A 25,346-nucleotide genomic window follows, 5' to 3' on the forward strand; every position below is an offset into this window, starting at 1 on the left:
GATATGTAGACCTAGCACTCAGGTGGAGGTAGAAAAGAGACACATGCTACAAACACTTAAGAAGTTTTCAGGCTTGCAAAGCTAACAAATTAGTGATGTTTGGGTTCAGTGTGAGATACTTTATCAAAGATAAGGTGGCACGTAATAGAATCTATTCCAGTGAAAGAAACTCATGTATACTCAGCCATCGGTAAACTAGAAAGAAAATAAATATCAAGTTAATGGCAATTTAAATGGACCTAAACAGGAACAAAGTTTCCCAGAGCAAGACTTGTAAATAATCATCAAATTCTAGGTGTATGGTGCAGGTACAGTGAAAAAAAAAAAGAGCTGCAATTTATTTGTGGATAAAATGATAAGTATTTAGATTGCAGGTATACTCTATACTGGTTTAGAAGCCTGGCAGAAGTAGGTTCTTCTTTAGGCTCCATTACCTCACTAGACATGGGTAGTTACCTAAATTTATAGTGCAAAGCATAGATGTCTTGAATTAAGCAGCTCTTAAGCCTAATTGGGTGGTTGTTAATTACCCCTAAGTTATAAGTGCCAATATTTTCTCATTTAGAATATCTTGTCATATTGGTCATGGTTGTTGGTGCATAGAATTTTTAGCTGCATGGGACTTTTGATTGTTTTTTCCCTTTGGAGTTTGGCATCTCCTTGCAGTACCTTGAAAGCAAGTCCTGATAGAGGAGGATTTAAGATCAATTCCAGATATTCTTATTTATTCTGTGCTTAAAATGTATGGTGTCTTAAACAATAGTTCTCTGCTTTTGAGAGTTGGTTGGAAGGCAATCAAGATAAATGACAATAGCCTGTATATATTTTGGGGGAAGCAGACTCTTGAGCTAATTTGACCAACAATTTCAAAAGAAGTCTCCTATGCCTGGAACCTGAGGTTTTTTTTTTTTTTTTTTTTTTTTTTTTTTTTTTTTTTTTTTTTTGATAGTCTATGAATTGTTTTTGAGGAAGCACACCATCCCAAATGATACACATAAATATAATGGTCATATTATATGCAATGTTAAGTAAACATAAAATAATCTAATTGACTATGTCTTTTCCAAACATTCTTAGTATTATTTATATCCTTTTCTTTCCTATTCCTCTGTGTGCCTGCTTATACACACACACACACACACACACACACACACACACACACACACACACTTAAATTTCTTTCACTATTTTTTCCCATTTCTATCTACAGAGCAACAACAAATGTTGTTAAGATTATAGTACAAAAGGAACATTTACCCACTATCTTTGAGAGTATAAATTTGTACAGTTAATATTTAAATCTGGGCATTATTTTAAGCACTAAAAATAGAACTTTAAAAAATGACCCAGATATAAACCAATGCTCATATATGCCAAAGAGTCCTCTTCCACAGACATACATACACATTCAAATTCATACTTACTCTTTTGCTGTATCAATGGCATAGAATCAGCCTAGATATCCATCTGGAAATAAACATATTGTATTAAGCTAGGTAACCCAGGCTCAGAAAGATTAATATAGTCATGTGCTTTCTCATGTGGATACCACCCTCTAAATGTTAAATGTGTACTTGTGTAGAGTAAATATGTACAAGCCAGAAGGGCTTATAAAACTAGGAAAGAGAGTGGCATGCTTAAGACAATAGAACCATGTGGAAAGAGAAGACCTGCAGGGTGTAATGGAGAAGAAAGTGTCTTAGTTAGGGTTTTACTGCTCTGAACAGACTCTATGACCAAGGTAACACTTATAAGGAATACCATTTAACTGGGGCTGGCTTACAGGTTCAGAGGATCAGTCGATTATCATCAAGGTAGGAACATGGTGGTGTCCAGGCATGCATAATGCAGGAGGTGCTGAGAGTGCTATGTCTTGTTCCAAATGCAAACAGAAGACTGATTTCCAGGCAGCTAGGATGAGGACCTTAAAGATTGACCTTAAAGTGACACATTTACTCCAATAAATCCACACCCACTCCAACAAGGCCACACCTCCTAATAGTTCTACTCTCTAGACCAAGCATATTCAAACAACCACAGAAGATCAGGGAGGTCCGGCAGAGTGGGGACAGAGAAGCACAAATGAAGTATGCTGAAACTGAAACCATATTTTCATAATGGTCTTATGTGCTATTTTGTATGCTAATTTAAATAAAAATTAAATATATTAAACAAGAAATATGTTGGGCATTGTGGCTGATACCTATAGTTGTAGCAGTGCTGAATATGAGACAGAATAACCATAACACCAGACTGCATGGGCTACCTAGAGAATATAGTGAGTTACACGATAGCATGACCCAGAGTAATACCATGTCTCAAACGACAAGTACAAGAAACACAACAACAGCAACAGCAACAAATATAATGACTAATTATTAAAAAACAAAAGTCACCTAATTCATCTAATTATAGAAGCCTATACAATTCTTATTCTGAAGTATTTCTTACATTCAGTTAATATGTTTAATAATAATGTGGTAAGAATTTTATTGTCTTTCTTTCCTTAGTCAACTTTTGCACAATGTTACAGGCAATTTTATAAAATTGATGAAAATAGATAATAGACTTCTATTTTAATTATTGCCATTGTTTTACAATTACCATTATTTTATAAATGCATAGTAGAAGTACTTTGAACATCTAAGAAAAATTGTCAGAGGTCACAAAAGGCATGACGATGAAGCTGTTTCAGGATTATTTTGCTTATAATGATGCCAGTTAGAGATCTGTGTTTTGTGAGCTCCTGATAAGTCAACTGATTTCCCTGACAGCTGCACAGGTAGGTTCCATGCTTCCCTTCTCAGAGTACTTTACTTTAGTAATGCTGTGTGGATTTCAAGTTGGGGATGAGCATAAAATCACTTTCAATATTCTGAACCAGAATCTTTTCAGTTACTGTCAAGGGTACATTAGAAGGAAAATGCTGTTGTTCGAGTAAGTAAAAGCAATTTTACTTATTAACTTCTAGTAAAAGAATACCTAATGTACAGAGGTAAACTGTGTACCCCACTGAGGTGTTTAGGGCATGACTCATGTAGATGTTTGTGGTGCTATCATCCTAGTATTCATTTTCTGTGTGAATAATAATACATTCAATTTTACACATTATGAATAATTATGGAGCCACATTTCAAGTTGTTAAATAAAATTATTTTTCTACAGTTCACTGTTCAGGATTAATGGGCTACATAGACCCCATAAAGAAGAGTCAAAATGGAGTGACCTGTGTGAGTGCTTTTAGCAAACAGAAACATCAGAACATGGAGACTAAAAAAAGCCAGTTTTCCCAAATGAGTGTATTTCAGTTATGATAATGATATTCTTTTTTGTCCTAACCTCATGTCTTAGTGAGGGTTTCATTGCTGTGAAGAGACACCATGACCAAAGCAACTCTCACAAAAGAAAACATTTAAATGGAGCCTGACTTACAGTTTCAGAGATTTAGTCCATAATCATTATGACTTGAAGCCTGGTGTAATACAGGCAGATGTGGTGCTGGAGAAGGAGCTGACAGGAGTTCTATAGCTTGATCCACAAGCTAAAGGAGACCCTGTTTCACACTGGGTGGAGCTTAAGCATGTATAACCTCCAAACTTGCCCTGACAAGGCCATACCTACTCCAACAAAGCCCACACCTCCTAGTAGTGGCACTTCCCATGAGCAAATGTTTTAAACACATGACTCTATGAGGTCCATTCTATTCAAACCACCAAACTCCACACAAAAAGTAATCTGATGGACACAATGTTAAGCGAATTTTTCTAGTGCTTTAAAGTTAAAGTCTATCTCCTAAGTCATGAGGACTAAGCCCTTAAAACAAAATTACTTCACTTTATTTCTAAATTAACATACAATTTATGTTTGGGGTACCACATGGTGTTCCAATATATAGTATCATGTTCAAAGCTAAGCCAGTACCCAAAATGAGCAACTCAAAGTTTTTTCTGTCCTTTTACCTTTTTTGATATGAAGCCAGTCTTCTTTGCCTGTCACATCTCAATACTCATTCTGCTTCCAGTTTGGAAGTGCAGCCAAAACTAACGGTAATTAAGTCTTTAACTGCAACTTTGCCTCTTACCAAACTCAAAGAAGTATATTTAAACTTAAAAGTATTTTATTAAAGCAGATATTAATAAAAATGCTTAAGAGTAAATAAAATGTTAGAATTTATAGACTATTTCTTCATTAAATATTTTATATTGTAGAGTAAAATCTAGAAAATTGTGTTATTTTGTATAAATAGTTTACTCTTAGTACATATGTTTTACTCCATACAGTCTGACTTAGAAAAAGAAGGCCTTTAAGTAAATGAGATTAAAAATATTGTTGGCTATATTGATAAGTAGCTGAAATTTCAACCATTTAATCTATATAAAAATAACATGGCAGCTTTAGTCTAGTTGTGCAGGAGCAGACCAAAACAAGCAAGGCCCATGGACAAAGCAGACCTTTATATCGTCTGGTGTTTATTCTAACTTTAATATTTTAAAAATATAGCCATTAAGTTTTGAAGTTTAAATATAAGAGCAACATTTATTTAAAATAAATAAAATATGAAACTGAAATTTTAGAGGATTTATTGCAGGCAAAGAATTTCAGCTTTGAATCATGATTGATGATTGTCTAACTGAGTACCATACGAAGAATTGAGCACATACTGGATAAAAACCATTAGCTCTGGACTGGATAGTTTTATGTCAACTTGACACCTGCTACAGTCATAAGAGAGGGAGCCTCAATTGAGAAAAACAGTATCCAACTATAAGGCATTTTCTTAATTAGTGACTGATGGAGGAGAGCCCAGCCCATTGTTGGTGGTTATGATAATTTTATATACTTGGCCCAGAGAGTGGCACTATTAGGAAATATAACCTTATTGGAATGGGTGTGTCACTGTGGTTATAGTCTTTAATACCCTCATTCTAACTGCCTGGAAGTCAGTCTTCTCCTCTTTGCCTTTGAAGCAACATATAGAACTTCAACTTCTCCTACACCCTACCTGCCTGGACAGTGCCATGCTCCTTTTCTTAATGATAATGGACTGAACCCTCTGAACCTGTAAGGCAGGCCCAATCAAATGTTTTTATAAGAGTTGACTTGAACATGGTGTCTGTTTACAAAAGTAAAACCCTACTTAGGTCACTGGTTCTATCCCTGGACTGGTGGTCTTGGGCTCTATATAGAAGCAGTTTGAGCAAGCCATGAAGTGAAAACCAGTAAGCAGCATTCCTCCAGGCCCTTTGCATTAGCTCCTGACTCCAGGATGCTGCCCTGTTTGTGTTTCTGTCTTGACTTTCTTCAGAGATGAAGGGCATTATGGAGCTATAGGTGAAATAAACTCTTTCATACCCAACTTGCTTGTGTCATGGTGTTTCATGATCACAATAATATTCTTAACTAAGAGAAACCTCCAATTCTTAATTAATTAAGAAGGATTTATAGAATCTTTTTAGTTCAAAGGATTTAAACTTTAGATTCACTATTTATGGTATGGTCTTGAGGAGCTAAATTTAAGAGTAAACTTTAGTTTTAGTAAATTTTAGTAAATTTTAGTTAAAACATATTTAGTTTTAAAAAGAATCCTGAGATTTGCTGTCCCTTATAAACCAATAACTGGCTATGTGTTTATCAGAATAAGATTTATTTTGTTTTCACTGTCACCATATTATTGCCTTTGAATCAAACATCAGGGGCCCTTGACGAAGTATTTCAGAGCCATCAACATCATTTAGGTTCTGTATCCAAAAGACTGCTTCTATTTGTAATTTTTACAAGATTTTCAAAATATGTATTTTCTTAAACATTGAGTGATTTTTATTATATAAGATTTATTTTCACACGTGTGTATGTGTGTGAGTGTGTATGTGTGTGTGTGTGCATGTGTGTACTTGTACTCATGTGGGTATACATACATGGCATGTGAACAAGAAACTGCAAAGTCCAGAACAGAGCATCTGGTCAACTAACCTGGAGTTAAAGGTGGTTGTGACCCACCTGCCATGGATGCTGGCAAGTCAACTTTAGAAAGAGCAGCATGTGTACTTAGCCTCTGAGCCCTTTCTCCATCCTCCCCTTTTTTTGAAAGTAAGGTTTATGATTACTTCACAGATACTAGGTTGTACTGAAGAGGCATGGTCTCTTGTGCAACTAACTTACACATGCAGGGAATCCAGCATAGTATATGACATATTTCAAAAAAATGACTTTGTTTATTAATACATATTTCAAATAAGTATAATTTTGAAAGAGGAAAGAAAATGCAGTAATTTTTCCTGCAGAAATTCCAGAAGTTTGAGTTACCTATTATCCTCAAGTGAAAATGACAAAATTTTTATTAGAAAATTATTTTGACTGATTGACTTTATAATTTGCCACTTTTTGCTTTTAGGTGGTTGTAGAGGTATGCATGGCTAGATGCTATGTCTATAGTATGCAGCACTCTCCTGTGCTCAAAAAACATGACAATCAAAGAAGAACTTTTGATGTTTTGGATATGAGCCACACTTACTGAATGTAATGCTAAGTATTCAAAATTATTGTAGAATATCTTTATGAGGACAGCATGAGTTGAAAATCTCAGGTGACAGCAGATACTGATGAGGATGTGGAGAAAGAGGAAAACCCCTCCATAAGTCTGATGGTTCCTCAGAAAACTGGACATAGTACTAACTGAGGACCCAGCTATACTAATTCTAGGCATATTCCCAGAAGATTCTCCAACATGTAATAAGAACACATGCTCATTTTGTTCATAGTAGCCATATTTATAATACCCAGCATATAGAAACAACCCAGATATCCTTCAAAAGAGAAATGGATACAGAAAATGTGGTCATTTACACAATGGAATACTACTCAGTTATTAAAGACAATAATGACCTTATGAAATGCAGGAGCAAATGGATGGATCTATAAAATATTCTGAGTGGGTAACTCAATCACAAAAGAAAACACATGGTATGTACTCAATGATAAGTGGATATTAGGCAAAGGGCATGGAATACCAACATATAACTCATGGACCACATGAAGCTGAAGAGAAAGGGAGACCAAAGAGTGCATGCTTCAGTCTTAGCAGGAGCTGAAGGGGCCTGGAATCAGTGGGAGGAGCAGCCCTTGGTCCTGTGAGGGTTCGATGCCCCAGTGTATGGGGATGCCAGGATAGGAAGGTGGAGTGGGGGTGGGTGGGTGGGTGGGGGAACACCATCATAGAAGCAAGATAAGGGGGGATAGAATAGGGGGTTTGCAGAGGGAAAACTGGGAAAGGGGATAATATTTGAAATGTACATAAAGTAAAATATCCCAATTTTGTTTAAGAAAAGAGGAAGAAAAAAAAGGTTTGCTTTCTAATAAAGAACTAGTTCAAAGCTACAACACTGATGCCCATGGTAATGCTGTGGGAAACACAATGGTGTAGTGGCCTGTGATATGGAAGTCATGTTCAGGTCTGTGACCTGTTCAGCCATCACGAAAGCATGATAGCATCTGTGGATCATGCTGTGAGAGCATATTTTATAATAATTCAACCAGTAGGTATTGCTAATATACCTTCCCTCTTAATTAGTTGCATTAGGTTCCAATTTTCTGATATAAAAAAGGATTTATTTTTAAATGTTTATAGTCAATTCTTTAGAGTATACTTTATGTATATTCCATCCTCAAACACATTAAAAATATTAATGAAAGACTTAAGTTTTATTTCTTCGGTTTTCCTTACAATATTTTAAATATTATAAGAATCATAAATCTCTTACTTATAGAAAATGTACAAACTACCTGACTTCACAAAACCTTCTCTACTGTCAATAATAAAAATACATTCCACGATTTTGAACAAGCTTTGAAGCTAAATATGATAAATAATAAATTAGTATTTAGGCATCTTATAATTCAAAATATTTGGAATGGAAATTTGTGTATCGTTGCGGATGTCTTTGATATTCTTTAAGTGAATACCAATATATTCAAATATTTAATACAATATAAATTTTACACTAAATTCCCTTTACAGGTTCGCAATATGCTACAGTGTATCCATATATTAAATGTGAAACTAGGTATTTTACTTATCTTTTGTTTATTTGCTGAACTGTCATCATGTGAAAACTAGGTAATATTACTTTTCATAAAATAAAAAATTAAGCACTCTTCCCTAGTTTTAAGAAATAGTGGCTTATTTACAGAATTAATTCTTCTACAAGAAATTAAACTTAAAGGATGAGATCTGAATATTCACATGTGCACTGACAATTAGGGTGTGAATGAAAACTATGCAAATTTCTAGATTGATCCAATATGCAGCCTGCCTCCGTATTAAGTCTTTTAAGGGCAGCCTGGTTGACCTGCACTCAATGCAGGAAAAAGGACAGAAAAGAACAATTGTACATTGTGTTTTCTGTCACTACATGCATGCTATGAGATCTTTGCCTCTCTTCTGACATGACTTGTCTTCCCTCCTTTCATGCCATGTAAGTGCTTGCATGGTTTTACAAACAAAAGCATACACAAATAAACAACAGTACATTCACACAATGCACACTACCTTTAAAAGATCTCTCTGTCTCTAACTATATTGTTGACAGTCAATCAAATACTTAAACCATTTTAGGATGACTATCTATAGCTATTCTATTTTAGTTCTTGTGTTTACTTTACAAGTTTCATTTCCCGAATTTCTCTTCTAGTAATGATGTAGTATGAGAAATATGTCAGTTTCTTAATTAGTTGTCACATCATCAGATCATTTGGTTTTTAGTACTCATTTTTCCCAAGATAATAATTTCATTAAGATTTGGAATTCTTATAGAAAAACAGTAGCAAACATTCTTTGTTTTTATTTTGCCCCAGAATGTTATCATCTCCTTAGTTAGTTTGGTTTTAAAAGTACAAATTTATTTGTATGTAGGGCAAAATCTCAGAAAGAAAGTGTGAGGGGAAGAAAATCTTTCAAGTATACTGGAAGTTGAAGGCCTTTGTCCTAAAAAGTCAGGTATTAATATCTATACAGCCGAGTGCAAAAGAAGAGGCAGGTTCCCTTTTTCTGTTTTTCATGGTATAGAATCTAAGTTGTTCAGATCTTTCTTTCTTTCTTTCTTCTTTCTTGCTTTCTTTCTTTCTTTTTTTGTTGTTTGATTTTTGTTAGTTGTTTTCAGTTTTAGCTTCTGTTGTATTCAAATTTTTGATAATTTACTTTTAGTAATAAGAATAAACCAGTTTGTAGTACCTATTTTCACTTCTACTGTACTAATAAATGTTTTGTACAACACTTGTTACTTTTAGAACCATTTACAGCATTAATAAAAAGAAATAACTTCTCCAACTGCCTCTCCTCCACTTCAACAGACTCCCTGAACCATACAGGTGTAAGTGTTTCTTATACCACCCATCTTCCCTGCTGGCTGAGGCCCCTGGGTCAAGCCAAAATGTCCCAAGCGCCTGCTGTCCCAGAGGGACTTCAATCCTCCGCCACATTCCTTCACCTCCATGATTCTCCTAAACCATACAGGCAACCTTCCCTTCCTACATCCATATTCCCTACTGGTGAGCCTTCTATGCCAAGCCCTTGAAGATCCTGCTACTCACCAGGGTACCCTCCATTCTTCTGCACCTGTCCTTCATCTCTATCAGACTCTTGAATCATACTGTAAGTTCTCTTACCCAACCATCTTTCCCTGCACTCTGAAACCTATGGACAAAGCCAAGCTACCCTGAGTGTTCTGCAATCCAGAGTGAGACATCCATTCTCCTGCTACCTCTCTGTCCACCTTCACTGAAACTGAAGCTCTCTGAATCTTACAGAACTCAGGTCCAGAACTATACCAGCATGAAGACACACTTAGACGTCTGCCATACCAAACCATTAAGGTACACCCCCATCCCCACCTACCTTACAAAAAGAAACATTTCCAGGGACGAAAACCATCGAGATGATTAAAGGCCCTCTAAAGAACATAATTAACAAGAGCCAGGGCTATATGAAATCTCCAAAGCACAGCTATTCCACTACAGCAAGCTTTGGATATGATACACAACTAAATCCTAAGATAATGACCTTAAATCCAATCTTATAAGATGATAGAGGCATTTAAAAACTAAACCAATAAATTCCTTGGTGAAATTCCAGAAAATAAAATCAAACAAATAGAGGTCTTTAAACAAAAAACAAATAAATCCCTCAAAGGCATACAGGAAATACAATTAAATAGATGAAGGCAATAAATAAAACTGTGCAACACCTGAAAGTGGAAATAGAAGCAGTAAAGAAAACACAAATGGAGATGAAAAACCTTGAGAAGAGAACAAGATCAACAGATGAAAGAATCTCCAACAGAATACAGGAGATAGAAGAGAGAACTTCAGGCATAGAACATACAATAGAAGAAATTGATACATCAGTCAAATAAAATATTAAAGCTAAAAATCCTTGAAATGAAACATCCAAGAAACCTGGGATACCAGGGAAAGACATAATATAAAAATAATAGGATTAGAAGAAGATGAAGAGTCCCAGCTCCAAGACCCAGAAAATATTCTCAACAAAATCATAGAGGAAAAATTACCCTGTGGGACTATGAAAAGAATAGCTTGGTTTTTGGTAGAGCACTGGCTAGAAATGGCTGGAGACACTGCGAGGGACGGCATACATTTCACCACACTCCCAGACTCCAGGCTCCTGACATGCGGTCTAAGACCTCCATTGCTCAGTGCCTTTCAGTCACATAGGACAACACCCCTATCAGCCCCTTCACAGGTAGAGGGTGTGACTTCAGGCCTCAGCCTCAAGAGATTTCCATATTAATTAATTAATTTAATTAATTAAAGGCCAGAGGGCATAGCCAATTACTCATTCCTTCTTAGATTCTTCTCCCTCCTCCCTCCCTATTTAACTCAGGTCTGCCCTGAGTTTAGAGGAGTGGGGATGCAGCCAGATTCATCTACTTTCTGCCATGACAATAAACCCTTTAAAACCATGGACTTCCTCCTGTGGAGAACCATGGAGGGGGCCTTAGATTATTGAGCTGCCTTTAATCTCCCACTGAGGGCTTTTCTTTGGTCCAGCTACTGAGACCTCCAATTCAACCAAGCAAACAGAGCCAGCTGCAACCCAGCCAAGCAAGTGCAGTAACCAAGAGTCTCTACCAGTGGGGCCCTGCCAGAGCTCAGGGTTTCTTTCTCCTTAGTTCCTCTCAGCTGAAGGCCCAGCCCTTAAGCCCTCAGGTCTCTGTTCTTCTGCAGCTCCCAGCAGCATCTGGGAACTTGAGGACATAGACCACCAGCCTCCCGGGTCAGCCACATCAGCCAGGAGACCACTACTGAAAAGCCCTGTCCTCACGGGACTTCAGATTGGGATCTCTCTGCACCTGGGCAGAGCCCTGCAGCATCTGCCAGGCACTGCATGGAGTGAACTCAGTCAAATTCTCTTGCTTCTGCTCCCTGAACCTGCGGGATCCACAACTTCACCCAGTAGAACCCATGCCCGCCTATGCGTGAACTAACAGCCCTGCATTATCCAACCTAAAGAAAGAGATGCCTAAAAACATACAAGAAGGTTATAGAACACCAATTAAACTGGACCAGAAAAAAGGATTCTAAAAGCAAAACTCCAAGACAAGGAGGGTACCTATACCCAAGGGGGGAAAAAAAAAAAAACAAGAAATTAATCATCTCACAACAAACTCAAAAGGAGAGGATTACATACACATTATGCCACCCACAACAACAAAAATAACAGGAATTAGCAATCATCTGTCTTTAATATCTCTCAATATGAATGGACTCAATTCCCAATTAAGAAACATAAGCTAACAGACTCAATACACAAGCAGGTTTCACCATTTTGCTGCATACAAGAAACACACCTCAATGACAAAGACAGAAATTGCCTCATAGTAAAAGGCTGGAAAAAGTCTTCCTAGCAAATGGTCCCAAGAAACAAGCTAGAATTGTCATTTTACTATACAATAAAATAGACTTTCAACAAAAAGTTCTCAAAAAAGTAGAGAAAGACACTTCATATTCATCAAAGTAAAAATCTACTAAGATGATACCTCAATTCTGAAAATCAATGCTCCAAACAAAAGGATATTCACATTTGTATAAAAAAATTGCTAAAGCTTAAATCACAATGAAACCTCACACATTAATAGTGAGAGAGCTCAACACAATACCCCACTCTCAGCAATGGACAGGACATCCAGACAAAAACTAAACAAATAAATAGTGAAATTAACAGACATTGTGAATCAAGTGGACTGAACAGACATCTATAGAATAGTTCACCCAAACACAAAAGAATATACCTTCTTTTCAGCATCTCATGGATCCTTCTCCAATATTGACCATATTGTTAGTCACAAAGCAAGCCTCAACAGATACAAGAAAATTGAAATAACATCTTGTATCTTATCAGACCACCATGGATTAAAGTTGGACTACAACAACAGAAACACTGGAAAGCTTCCACATTAATGGAAACTGAACAACTTCCTACTCAACCATCTCTCAGTCAGGAAAGAAATAAAGAAAACATTTACATACTTTCTGGAGTTCAATGTAAATGAAGGCACAACATGCTTATATTTATAGGACAAAATGAAAGCAGTGCTAATATAAAAGATCAAAATGCTAAGTTTTTGCAAAAAGAAATTATAAATTTCTCACATTGGTAATTTAAAAGTACACATGAAATCTCTAGAAAAAAGAAGTAAGCACACCAAAGATGAGTAGAAGGCAGGGAAAAAATCAAAATAATAATTAATCAATCAATTAGAAACAAAGAAAACAAAAGAATAAATGAAACCAAGAGCTGGTTCTTTGAGAAAATTAACAAGATAGACAAATCCTTAGCCAAAATAACTAAGAAACAGAGAGACAGTATCCAGATGAACAAAATCAGAAATGAAAAGGGAGACAAAACAAGTGACACTGAAGAAATTCAAAGAATAATTAGGTCTTACTTCAAAAACATGTAGTCCACAAAATTGGAAAATATCAACTAAATAGGCAATTTTCTATACATCTACCTCTTATTGAAGTTAAATCAAGATCAGGTAAGATATTTGAACAGGCAAATAACCTCTAAAGAAATAGAAGCAGTTATTAAAAGTCTTCCAACCAAAAAACACCAGAGACAGACAGTTTTGGTGAAGAATTCTACCAGACTTTCAAAGACAAGCTAATTTCAATATTAGTCAAACTATTCCACAAAATAGAAAGAGAAGGAATACTGCCAAACTAATTTTATGAGGCCACCATCCCCAGATACCTAAACCACACAAAGACTCAACAAAGAGAATTTCAGACCAATTTCTTCCATGAATATTGATGCAAAAATATCTAATAAAATACTCACAAACAGAATCTAGAAACACATCAAAGACATCATCCATCAAAGTTAATCCCATCAAGGGTTGCAGGGATTGTTCAATATAGGAAAATCCAACAACATAATCCATCATATAAACAAACTTAAGAAAAAAAATCTCATGATTATTTCATTAGACACAGAAAAAGTGTTTGATGAAATCCAAAACACATTCATATTAAAGGTATTATTAGATAAACCAGAGATACATACCTGGGCACATATCTAAACATAATTAAAACAATATACAGCCAACCAATAGACAACATCAAATTAAATGAAGAGACCCCAAAAATTCTACCAGAGAGTTACAGTTGATAAACAACTCCAACAAAGTGGCTGGATACCAAATTAATTAAGAGAAATTAAAAGATCTCCCACGCTCATAGAAATGAATGATTACCATAGTGAAAATGCCCATCTTACCAAAAGCAATCTACAGACTCAAGGCAATCCCCATCAAAATTCCAATACAATTTTTTAAACCTTGAAACGGGAATTTTCAACTGCATATGGAATAACAAAAAACCCAGAATAGCCAAAATATTCCTGACCAATAATAGAACTTCCAGAGGAATCACTATCTCTGACCTCAAGCTCTACTACAGAGCAATAATGATAAAAATTCCATGGTATTGGTACAGAAACAGACAAGTTGTGAGAATTGGATCAAAGACTAGAAAATAAACCCACACACCTATGGACACTTGAATCCAAAATCATACAATGGAAAAATAAAAGCATCTTCAAGGAAATGGTTAACAAATCTAACTGACTGTCTACAGGTAGAAGAATGAAAATATATTCATACTTATCACCCTGCACAAAACTGAAGAACAGATAGATCAAGCACTTCAAAATAAAACTGAATATACTAAATCTCATAGAAGATGAAGTGGGAAATACCCTTGAACCCATTGATATAGGAGATAAGTTCCTAAACAGAACACCGATGACTCAGGCTCTGAGATGGAAAAATTGATAAATGAGACCTCATGAAACTGCAAAGCTTCTGTAAGGAAAAGGCACCGTCAATAGGACAAATTGGCAGCCTATAGATTGGGAAAGTATCTTGAACAACCCTACCTGACAGAGGGCTAATATCCAAAATTTATAAAGAACTCAAGAAGTTAAAGACCAACAACCCAAATAACCCAATTAAAAATGGGGTACAGAGCTAAACAGAGAATTATTAATAGAGAAATATTGAATTGCCCAGAAGCACGTTAAAAAATGTTCAAAGTCCTTAGTCATAAGCGAAATGCAAATCAAAATAACTTTGAGATACACCAATCAAAATGGCTATGATTAAAAACTCAAGAGGTAGCACATGCTGTCAAGAATGTGGAACAAAGGGAACATCACCGCATTGCTAGTGGGAGTGAAAACTTGTAAAACCATTTTGGAAATCAATTTGGCATTTTCTCAGAAAACTTGGATAGTTCTACCTAAAGACCTAGCTATGCTACTCTTGGGCATATACATAAAATATGCTCCAACATCCCACAAGAACACTTCCTCAATTATGTTAATAGCAGCTTTAATCATAATAGCCAGAAACTGGAAAAAACCTACATGTCCCTCAGCTACAGAATGGATAAAGAAAATGTGGTACATCTCCACAATGTAATACTGCTCAGCTACTAAAAACCAAGATATCATGAATTTTGCAGGCAAATGGATGAAACTTGAGAATATTATCTTGAGTGAGACAAAAGCATGTTGTGCTCTGAGAAGCTTCACCTAGCAGCTGACAGATAGAACCACCCACAGTAAAACAGGATGGAGCTTGGGGACTCTTATAGAAGAATAGGAGAAAGGATTGTGGGCCCTGAAGGAAAAAAAGAACTCCAAATGAAGACCAACAGGATCAACTAACCTGAACCCTTGGGTCTCTCAGAGTCTGAACAACCATCCAAAGAACATACACAGGCTAGGCCTAAGCCTTCCTGCTCATACATAGATGTGTAGCTTAGACTTCCTGTGGGAACTGAATAATTAGAATAAGGGCTATCCCAAAAGCTGTTGCCTATAGGAATACATTCTACTAGCTGGTCTACTTTGTCTGACCTTAGTAGGAGAGGAAGCATAGGCTTGGAGACTTAAAGTGCCATGGTGGGGGTGGGGGCACTACCCCCTCAGAGGAGAAGGGGAAGGAATGTAGGCTAAGGACTGCTGGAAGAAGTGACTGGGAGGGGTGCAGGGAGTATAATATAAAGTAAATAAGTAAAAAATAATTAAATAAAATATAAATAAAATTGGCTCATATCTACCAAGAAAACAAACACCATAAATTATCATCTTTTAGATCTATAAAAGCCTATCAACTTAGTGCTAACTTATTTTTTAATATTATATAACACTAATTACATTATACATAATAACATTAATACATAATTATATAATACATAATAACATTAATATATATATATTATATATGCATATTTCTTTATAAGATGCCATATTTATAACAGGTAAAGTAAAAACAGACAGTCTATCTTACTACTATTATTTTGCTATTTATTTATTTATGCTTGCCATCAATATAATTTTATTCAACTTGATATCAGATGTATAAATTAAAACAGCAAATGAGACAGGATTTCTTTTCCAGTTGGAGTTACAAGACAGGAGAGAGAAGTGGCACCTTGGTATGGTGCCAGCCACACTCATCTGGCTGTCAGAATTGAAAGCACACCCCCCCTGGGAAAGCTACTATACATGAAGCCAAGCAAAACATCAAAGAGCATTTAGGAAGCACTGTATGGAGAGCAACAAGAGAATATCACTAAGGGAATGATTGAATATATTACATACAGTTTGTTCACACTAGGAAATGCATCAGTATAGGCACTGAAAGAAATGCTGAAAGGAATATTGTTGATAAAATGAACCCATATAAAAATATGTCCTTGACAATATATGCATAATTATATTTACACAGGATATACATGAATATACCCTTATCTGTTGGTATTGAGATTTGGGGGCAAATTCTTTTAAAAGACACCTTTGATTTTGAACATCCTATTTTACATAACAAAAATACTTGGTTTCATATCTGAAAGTTGGCAGCTCAAGAGACAGTGGTTAAAGGTGGCAATCACCTCTAAGAAAATGGAACAAAGGACTAGCTGGTAGACTCAGAGTTTAAACCAGAGCCAGACAGAAGACTTTGCATGATGATATAAGGACATACAGTGAAGGAAGTATATAAACATATAGGATACAAATATATACATTAGTTGGTAGCTGTTAAACTAGAAGCAGTTCTTAATATACTCCTAAATTCTTTGACAATGTTTGTTATCTTAAAGTCAGAAGCAATCATATTCAAATGAATTAAGCTATGCAAAGTAAAAAGTCACAACCTTTATTGAAGAGCAAGTAAACACGATATTCTATGTACAGGCGGCACATGGTGCCAACTGCATTTGCAGGTGTAGTAGTCCACTTTTGTCACGGCCTTACACAAATTCTGAACTAGCATACAGTTCAGCTGTGCCAGCATGCTGATCTTAGCATGTTTAGATGTTGCATACTTGTTCTTGACAGTCATGTGCTTTGTAAGGCCACGGTTCACCATGACTATATTCTTAGCCAGGTGCTGCATAACAGGAAGCAGGGATTCTTCAGTGTAGGACAGGGCGTGCGTGCTGCAGAGTTGGTATCCATTCACTGTTGTCAAGAATTTTCAGTGCTAAGCAAAAAGCCCCAGCTGCAATTTGAGAAGGAGCAAAATGCACCATGCCATAGTCCAGCATGGAGAGCTCCATGAGGTATTTGGCCACAGTATGCTGCTCGACGTCAGCCTCTCCAATTTTAGATGCTCTACGAAGGAAGTGCAGAGGCAGAGAGCGACCCAGATTGAAGTTCAGAACTCTCAGAATCTTCATCTCCATCTGTCTGATCTGGTGCTTAGTGTAAGTGTTGTTAGTCACAAAAGCAAAGTCACCTATTTCTGGAGGGTACATCTCCTCATATTTGCTTGCAATAAACATGGCAGTCACACCGACCAGCTGTAGCATCTTCTTGGGCACACAACTGTTCTGTATGAACTGATCAATAATGGACACAGTCATGTACATGGTCTCCTGCAGCAGCTTAAATTTCATTTGAACCTGTATTAGCCAGTCAATTAGGATGGCTCTCATGTTTCCAGTGACGTCATGACCCAGTATGTATTTTGGTCTAACTGACTGCTCTTTCTCCAGTTGTCTGAGGTAAGCATAGATATCTTTCACATATTCACTACAGAGGTTTGGATCAGCTCCATCATCTGCATCTACATCACTCATTGCAAGAATTATGTCAGAGAAAGCCTGACACAGATATTCTTCTGCAGGTGCACATCCAGATGTTTCCATTGCGCTTGGAGAGGGATTATCAAAATAGGTTCAGGAGAAAGCTTCTCTTCTGTAACATGTTCAGGCTCAGGCTCTGCAAGTTCTATCTCTGGCTCACACACAGGCACCTTCTCCGCAGGTTTTGGGAGGACTTTAACAGTAACTTTTCCAGCACCTAATGTTTTTGTTTCCTTTTTCAGAGGCACTCTTGCCTGTTCGCTGACTTTATTACCAATGTCTCCAAGAGCAGTTCTCGATCTCAGCCCGGGTTTGGAGGCAGCAGCAATTGCCACAGGCACACGCTTGGCGCCTGCCATACTGACCTTGGCATTATTTTCCGTGTTAATTTTGGTGTTCCTAGTGACCCTGAGCGCCATGGCTCCTCCTGAAGCAGAGGTTCCCCAAGAAGACACCCCAACCTCTGACTGCCCACAGCTAAACACTAACAGCCGTTCCTCCACTGCACGCTATTTTAATCTTGAACTTTAGAGAATGGATCAATAAAACATGATTTAATCTATTATTACACTAGAATTGCTCTTTCATCTGAATGAATGTTTTCAGTTATTCATATAATTTATATGTATCATATTCCATATTTTAATAAAGCAACACAATGAAAGCGTACAATAATCTGAAAGAAGCTAATATTGCTTTCCATAATAATTTTACAAATATTATTACTTCTAAACCTAACCTTAAAAAATAAGGTATGTGTTGTATTTATTTTAGTATTCTGAACATATAACTAACGAATAATTGTTGAAGCTATATTTGGACAACATGGCAGACATCATACTTATATACTATTACTTAACTACTATAGTTATCCTATAACTACTTAAATTTAAAATGAAGTTAAATATAGTTTAACAATGAATTTTTGGGTTTCACCAGGCATGTTTTCTCAGCTCAATATCCACAGTTGCCTAATATCTTCCATATGAGATTTCATAAACTTGTTTGATAATTTTTTTTGCAAATTGCTTATTGGATGATGATGACTTATGAAGTAGAAATAGTAAGATTTACTTACTTCCTGCAAAATTTGATACACTCTCCAAATGTTAAAATAATATTTTGTAGTAAGTTGTATGATGATAAATTAGTTGCATATTGTGTAAAGAATTGTTAATCTGATTTTATCAAATTTTAAAAATTACAACCCTGAATAGAAGTCATGAAGAAATTCAAAGTGATGGAAAAGACTAATGAGAAAGTATGAAAAGAGAAACCAGGCACACAAGAAGCCATTGATCTCTCATATTGTGTTGTTCTTGAATCATTAGATTTCTGTTGCTTTCCTCATTTGTTTATTTTTGTCACCGTTATTTATGGAGATCCTGTGTAGCATGGTAAGAAATGTTGTTAGGTAAGGATCAGAGACAGTGATTACTACACACACACACACACACACACACACACACACATGCACACACAGACACACACCCTCCATATTATCTCTGCATTCCTGAAAGCTCTACTGGATTAACAAAACTACAACCTGCTGAAAAATCCCTCATCAGACACAATTATCTTGAATCCCCAAAAAATGACCATTTAAATTCACCATCTCATGAAATTCAATTTTTCAGTTGAGGGACATCTGGGTTGCTTCTAGTTTCTGGTTATTACAAATAAAGCTGCTATGAACATAGTTGAACATGTGTCCTTGTGGTATGGTGAAACATCTTTTGTGCATATTCCCAGGAGCAGTATAGCTGCCAAGAATGATGTCTGGGGGATATTTTCTAGGAAGTTCCAGAGACCCTGCATGAGGAAGGCTTCCAGAAGTCAATGCAGGTGACCTTAGCCAAAATGCCCAATGGTGGGGATATGGAACCTGAGCAGAACAACTCCAGTAGCCAGACAGGACCACCAGTGGGGGGATGTAGACACTAGCACACATACAAAACATTTGACCCAAAACTGGTCTTGTGTAAAAGAAATGCAAAGATGGAGCAGAGACTGAACATAGGTGATAGCAGATGCTGTTAAGGATGTGAAAAAAGAGGGGTACTCATTCATTACTGGTAAAACCACTTTGGAAATCAATCTGGAAGTTCCTCAGAAAATTGGAGATAGTTCTATTTGAATACTTAGCTATACCACTACTGGGCATATACCCAAAAGATGCTCCAATATATAACAGGGACACATATTCCATGCTTATAGAAAACTTATTTATAGTAACCAGAAGCTGGAAACAATCCAGATGTCCTACAACAGAAGAATGAATACAGAAATGTGGTATAATTACACAATGAAGTACTATCCAGATATTAAAAACAATGACTTCATAAAATTCCAAGGCAGGTGGATGGAACTAAAAAATATCATCCTGAGTTAGGTAACCCAGACAAAAGAACACATGTAGTATGCACTCATCAATAAGTGGATATTAGCTAAAAATCTCAAAATACCCACTGTACAACTCACAGACCATATGAAGCTCAAGAAAAAGAAAAATCAAACTGTAGATGCTTCAGTCCAACTTAGAAGGGTGAACAAAATAATCATAAGAGGTAGAAGGAGGAATGGATCTGGAAGGGAAAGATGGGGAGGGGGAAAGGGGGAGCAGAATCAGGTATTGCAAGGGACAGAAAAGAAGTCCAGAGGGTCAGAAAATGGAATAGAAATATGTAGCAGTAGGGAATAGGGAACTAGGTGCAGCTACTAGAAAGTCCTAGATGCCAGCGAAGCGAGAGGCTCCCAGGACTCAACGGGATAGCTTTAGCTGAAACACCCAACAAAGGGGAGACAGAACTTGCAGAACCACCTCCAGTAGATAGGCATGGCCCCCAGTTTAGGAATGGGGATACCCACCTATCTGAAAATTGTTAACCCAGGAGTATTCTCATCCAAAGGAAAGAGAGAGTTAAAACATGTAAGAGACTGAAGAAAAGGTCATTTAGAGACTGCCCCACTTAGGTATTCATCCTATCTGCAGACACCAAACCCCAACACTATTGTTGACATCAAGAAGTGTTTGCTGACAGGACCTTGACATGGCTGTTCCCTGAGAGGTTCTACCAGCCCCTGACCAACTCATGTGTAGATGCTCACAGCTATCCAATGGACTGAGCCTGGGGACCTCGATGGACAAGCTAGGGAACAGACTGAAGGAGCTGAAGAGGATTGCAACCCCATAGCATCAGCAATTTCAATAAAATGAACCACCCCAGAGCTCCCAGGAACTAAATAGCCAGTGAAAAAGTACACATGGAGGCAACCATGTCTCCAGATACATATTTAGCAGAGGATGGCCTTATCTGGCATTAATGGGAGGGGAAGAATTCTTTGGAGGCTTGATGCCCCAGAATATAGCTGTGAGGTGTGAGTGGGTGAGTAGTTGTAAGAGCACCCTCATAGAGGCAAAGGGTAGGAGGAAGAGGGTGATGAGTTGAGGGGATAGTGGATGGGTACCCAACTGGGAAGAGGGATATCATTTGAAATGTAAATGAATAAAATTATTAATATAAAAAAACAAACAAAAAACAGAAATGGAAGGACAAAGACAGAGCTGAAACTGAGGAATGACTGATCAGTGACCAGCACATTTTGAGACCCATACCATGGGTAGGCACCAATCTATCACCCTATTACTGATGTTATCTTGTGCTTGCAGACAGGTACCTATCATAGCAGCCTCTAAAAGGCTCTACCCAGCTGTAGTCATAAATCTTCAACCCAAATAAGTCAAAATAATAACAACTCAATATTTATGATTATAAACTTCAAGCCTAGATTCGGCAGATTTACCATTGCACTAATTTATTTCCCAGCTATGATATCCCTTACAACTTGCAGTTTTTCTAGGCCATGTTCTTCTCCTCTGTTTTCCTTCTACCTTTGGTTCTTCCATTGCCTCTGTAGCCTCTCTCCCATCAACTTCCTCTTCTGACTCCTCCTCTTCTGACTTCTCCTCTTCTGACTCCTCCCCTAAGCCTTTTTCTCCACCTCCCCTTCTACTGCCCAATCACTGGCTCTAACCTTTATTTTACAAAGTCAATTGGACAGAGGTTCACAAGATTCACTCCTCCTCGGCAGTCCCTCCCAGGTGTATAACTACCATCAAAAGAAGAGGCTGGGGCTATCCACAATACTTCCCCTTTCTGTCAAATTAAAAGACTTTCTTCTCTCAGATATAAATTGCACACGAACTATATTATCATGTTGTACTTATTAAAGTACAAAATAGACCTAATACCCAGTCCATCATTTTTGTTAACTAAATAGGACCACTGCCATCTCTCTCAACTAAAAGACTTAGTTCTGAACCTGGCTTATGTCCTGTCTTCAGAATGAATAGCATCTGAAAACTATTCTCTCAAAGTAAATAGCCTGGGTTGGCTGTGAGACTATAAATTTTCAACCCCATCAGAAATCCAGAATGACTTAATTAACTGAAGATATGGGAAGCATAAAGTGTGGCTTTTAAAACTTTGCCAATTTATATAGACTGCTGAACACATGGACAGTCCCTTATTCCAAAAGTTGGAGCATCTGGTCTTTAGCCTTTTGGCCCAGGATCATTTGACAGACCTCGTAATGCAGAATTACTAAGGGCTGATTACTCTGTCTTGGCAGATATAATCAGTCAACTATTCCTCAAGTGTGTCCTTTTTTTGCACAGTATTTTGTCTGTAGATGAAAAGAGGCAATTCTTGCCTAGTGGCTGTCTCACCACAACTGGAGTAACTCCAAAGATGCTCAATTTCTTCTTAGAATCCAAGACAGGGATGCTATCAGGAGCAGACAGGTCTCCAATAAAATGAACGCTTATACAGGAATGCTTGTAACATCAATTCTCTGGACTTCTGACGTTTTTGAAAACCAACGATCCATGTAAAGCAATTTGAACTATTGTCTGTTAATTCCTTTCCACTATTTCTAATTAAAATCTAGAAAACACCCTAACAGTAAGCTCTGAGCCACACAATTGTTATAGGCCTTTGACTCACAAGCCCACCTTCTCAAATCAGTTTTAAAAAATGTTTAAAAAGGACTGGGTCTAAGCCCTGTATTTCTAAATGAGTTATATAGGCACAATGCCTATATGAGAGTAAAAATATTAATCCCACTTTTATATCAATAAGTAACTCACACCAGTGAAAACCCTAAATTTGTACAAAATAAATTCTATACCAATATAAGACATTATAACTTCAACCTTGTAACAATCATAAAAATTTCTACCAATGTAAGATATACCTATGTAATGTTTCACTTAAGAGTAAATTTGCTAACCTAACCCTATTTGTCTATTTTATGATATTACTATGCCTCCCCCTTTCTGTCCTCCCTCCCTTTTACCTAAGAAGGAAGGATAGAGTAGATGACAGGAAAGGTGGAAATCTCTGAGTTTAAGCTCTCTAGTTCCCTTCCTGTCCAAAGATACATTTTTAAAGTATCCTTTATATGACAACACATGTATAATTTCTAATATAACCAGAACCATCCATCCCAACATAAGGAACTGGGACAATGGTCTCCTTTTGTCTGCTTCCAGCTGAATTGGGGCAAAGAATTCCCATCTGGGGGCCCAAAGGGAAATAGGAAAATTGGCTTAGTCAAAGGAGAGCTCGCTGGCATCATTTGCCTTGAAGTCACTGTGTACTGAGAAAGTTCATTGCTTAGCTGACACCATGACTGTGAAAGTCAGAAAGGCTGGACAGGAAATCTAGCTGTTCTGGAAAATTTCTGGAAGCAAGTCCTTAAAAGAATCAGCTTCGATGTAGTTGCAGTGCAATCAAGCATAAAGCTGGAATAGAAGGTCCTGGAGTCTCAGCATCCCCGAGTATGAGTCTTGCTAGGGCTGTCTTTCTCTTCTTTCATCCTGCAACATATAAAACTTAAAAGCAGCAGGAAGTTCTATAAAAACATTCACATGGAGCATCCAGGGCACACAGCTTGGTCAATGAAGATCACTAAAGAAAGGCAACTGCCTTTCTTCAGTCTAGTTTGATCACTTAATCAAACTATAATATAACTTTGTATACATGCCCTCATAAAGGATGGTATGTATTAAGTCATGAGAAATTAATACCCAATTAAGTGTTCTTGGTTTTGTATAGACATTTTAGACCCAGCCGGTTCCAGAGCTGTCTCCATATAAGAGACATAAACAATACCATATATATCCATATATATATATATATATATATATATATATATATATATATATATATATATATCACCTATTTGGTTGGTTGTGTTAGGCTCCCTTTTCTTCTGTGTCAACAAGGTCTTTGTCATGTCTGATTTTTATCAACTTGGACAGAACCCACAGCTTTTCTTTTCCTGGCATAACCTCTCCTCCAGTGTAACACATTTCCTATTTTCCATCCTGATGTCAGAATATTCTTAATATAAACAGGTTGATTTATTTTAGTAGTTTTTTTCCACCATCCAATGTCTCTCAGCAGCTGTGGTATTTTGTTCATTAGCATTAAAAAATTTTAAGGTTAATAAAGCACTATGTAATCTATTTTTGGGGGTACTTATTGATCTCTTTTGCCTATTAAGCATCTCCTTTAGAGTTCAATTAGATCTCCCCACAACTGCTTGTCCAGTAGAATTGTGTGATATGCCTGTAACATGTTTTATATTATAATATGTAAAAATCTTCTTCATCTTATTAGAGATATATGCCTGACCATTGCCTGTTTTAATTTGTATGGGTATTCTCATAATGGCCATGACTTCTAACAAATGTGTAATTACAGAATCAGTCTTTTCTGATGCCAAGGCAGTTGCCCATTGAAATCCTGAATACGTGTCTATAGTATGGTGCACATATTTCACTTTACCAAACTCTGTAAAATGAAAGGTATCCATTTGCCAAATGTCATTTCTTTGGGTACCCTTAGGGTTAGTTCCAGTAGGCAAGGGAGTCTGGTTATATAATGAGCAAGTAGGGCATTACCTCACAATTCCCTTGGCTTGTTGCCAAGTAATAGAGACCTCTTTCGTTAAACCTTTGCTGTTAACATGGTGTTTTTTTATGGAATTCTGAAGCCTCTATCATGCTTCCTATCAATAGATGGTTGACGTCATTATTACCTTGTGCTAGAGGGCCTGACAGACCTATATGGGATCTTATTTGTGTTATATATAGTGGGTTACTCCTAGTTCTGATTATTTGTTGTAGTTGAATAAATAGTGAAGTCAATTCAGAATCATCCTGAATAAATTCAGCAGTCTCTATGTGTAAAACAACCCCTTCTGCATATTGAGAGTCAGTTAATATATTAAGAGACTCTTAAAAATCTGACAACACCATGATTATTGCATATAATTCAGATTTTTGAACTGACTTATAGGGACTCTCAGCCACCTTACTTATGTCTTCTGATTTATATCCTGACTTTCCTGATTTACTAGCATCAGTGTAAAATGTAGGGGCTCCAGATATCAGAATACCCTTTAATATACAAGGGATAATCTAATTAGTTCTTTTTATGAACTGAAGCCGCTTGCTATTAGGGTATCTGTTGTTAATCTCTCCCAAGAAGTTACTGCACACTCTTTGTCAATGTTTATCTTGTGCCCATAACAAGGCAATTTCTGCATTAGTAAAAGGTACAAGGATTTCAGCCGGGTCCATTCCAACTAATTGTTGAAGTCTCATT

The 25,346-nt window shown here is 36.8% G+C and overlaps 1 pseudogene; it reads right to left on the reverse strand.

Annotated features, from left to right (window-relative positions):
* Positions 1–16,739: 16,739 nt before the first annotated feature.
* Positions 16,740–18,167, reverse strand: LOC117720483 (G2/mitotic-specific cyclin-B1 pseudogene; annotated as a pseudogene).
* Positions 18,168–25,346: the final 7,179 nt, after the last annotated feature.

Source organism: Arvicanthis niloticus, chromosome 15 (genome assembly GCF_011762505.2).
Source record: "Arvicanthis niloticus isolate mArvNil1 chromosome 15, mArvNil1.pat.X, whole genome shotgun sequence".
Classification (NCBI taxonomy): Eukaryota; Metazoa; Chordata; class Mammalia; order Rodentia; family Muridae; genus Arvicanthis; species Arvicanthis niloticus.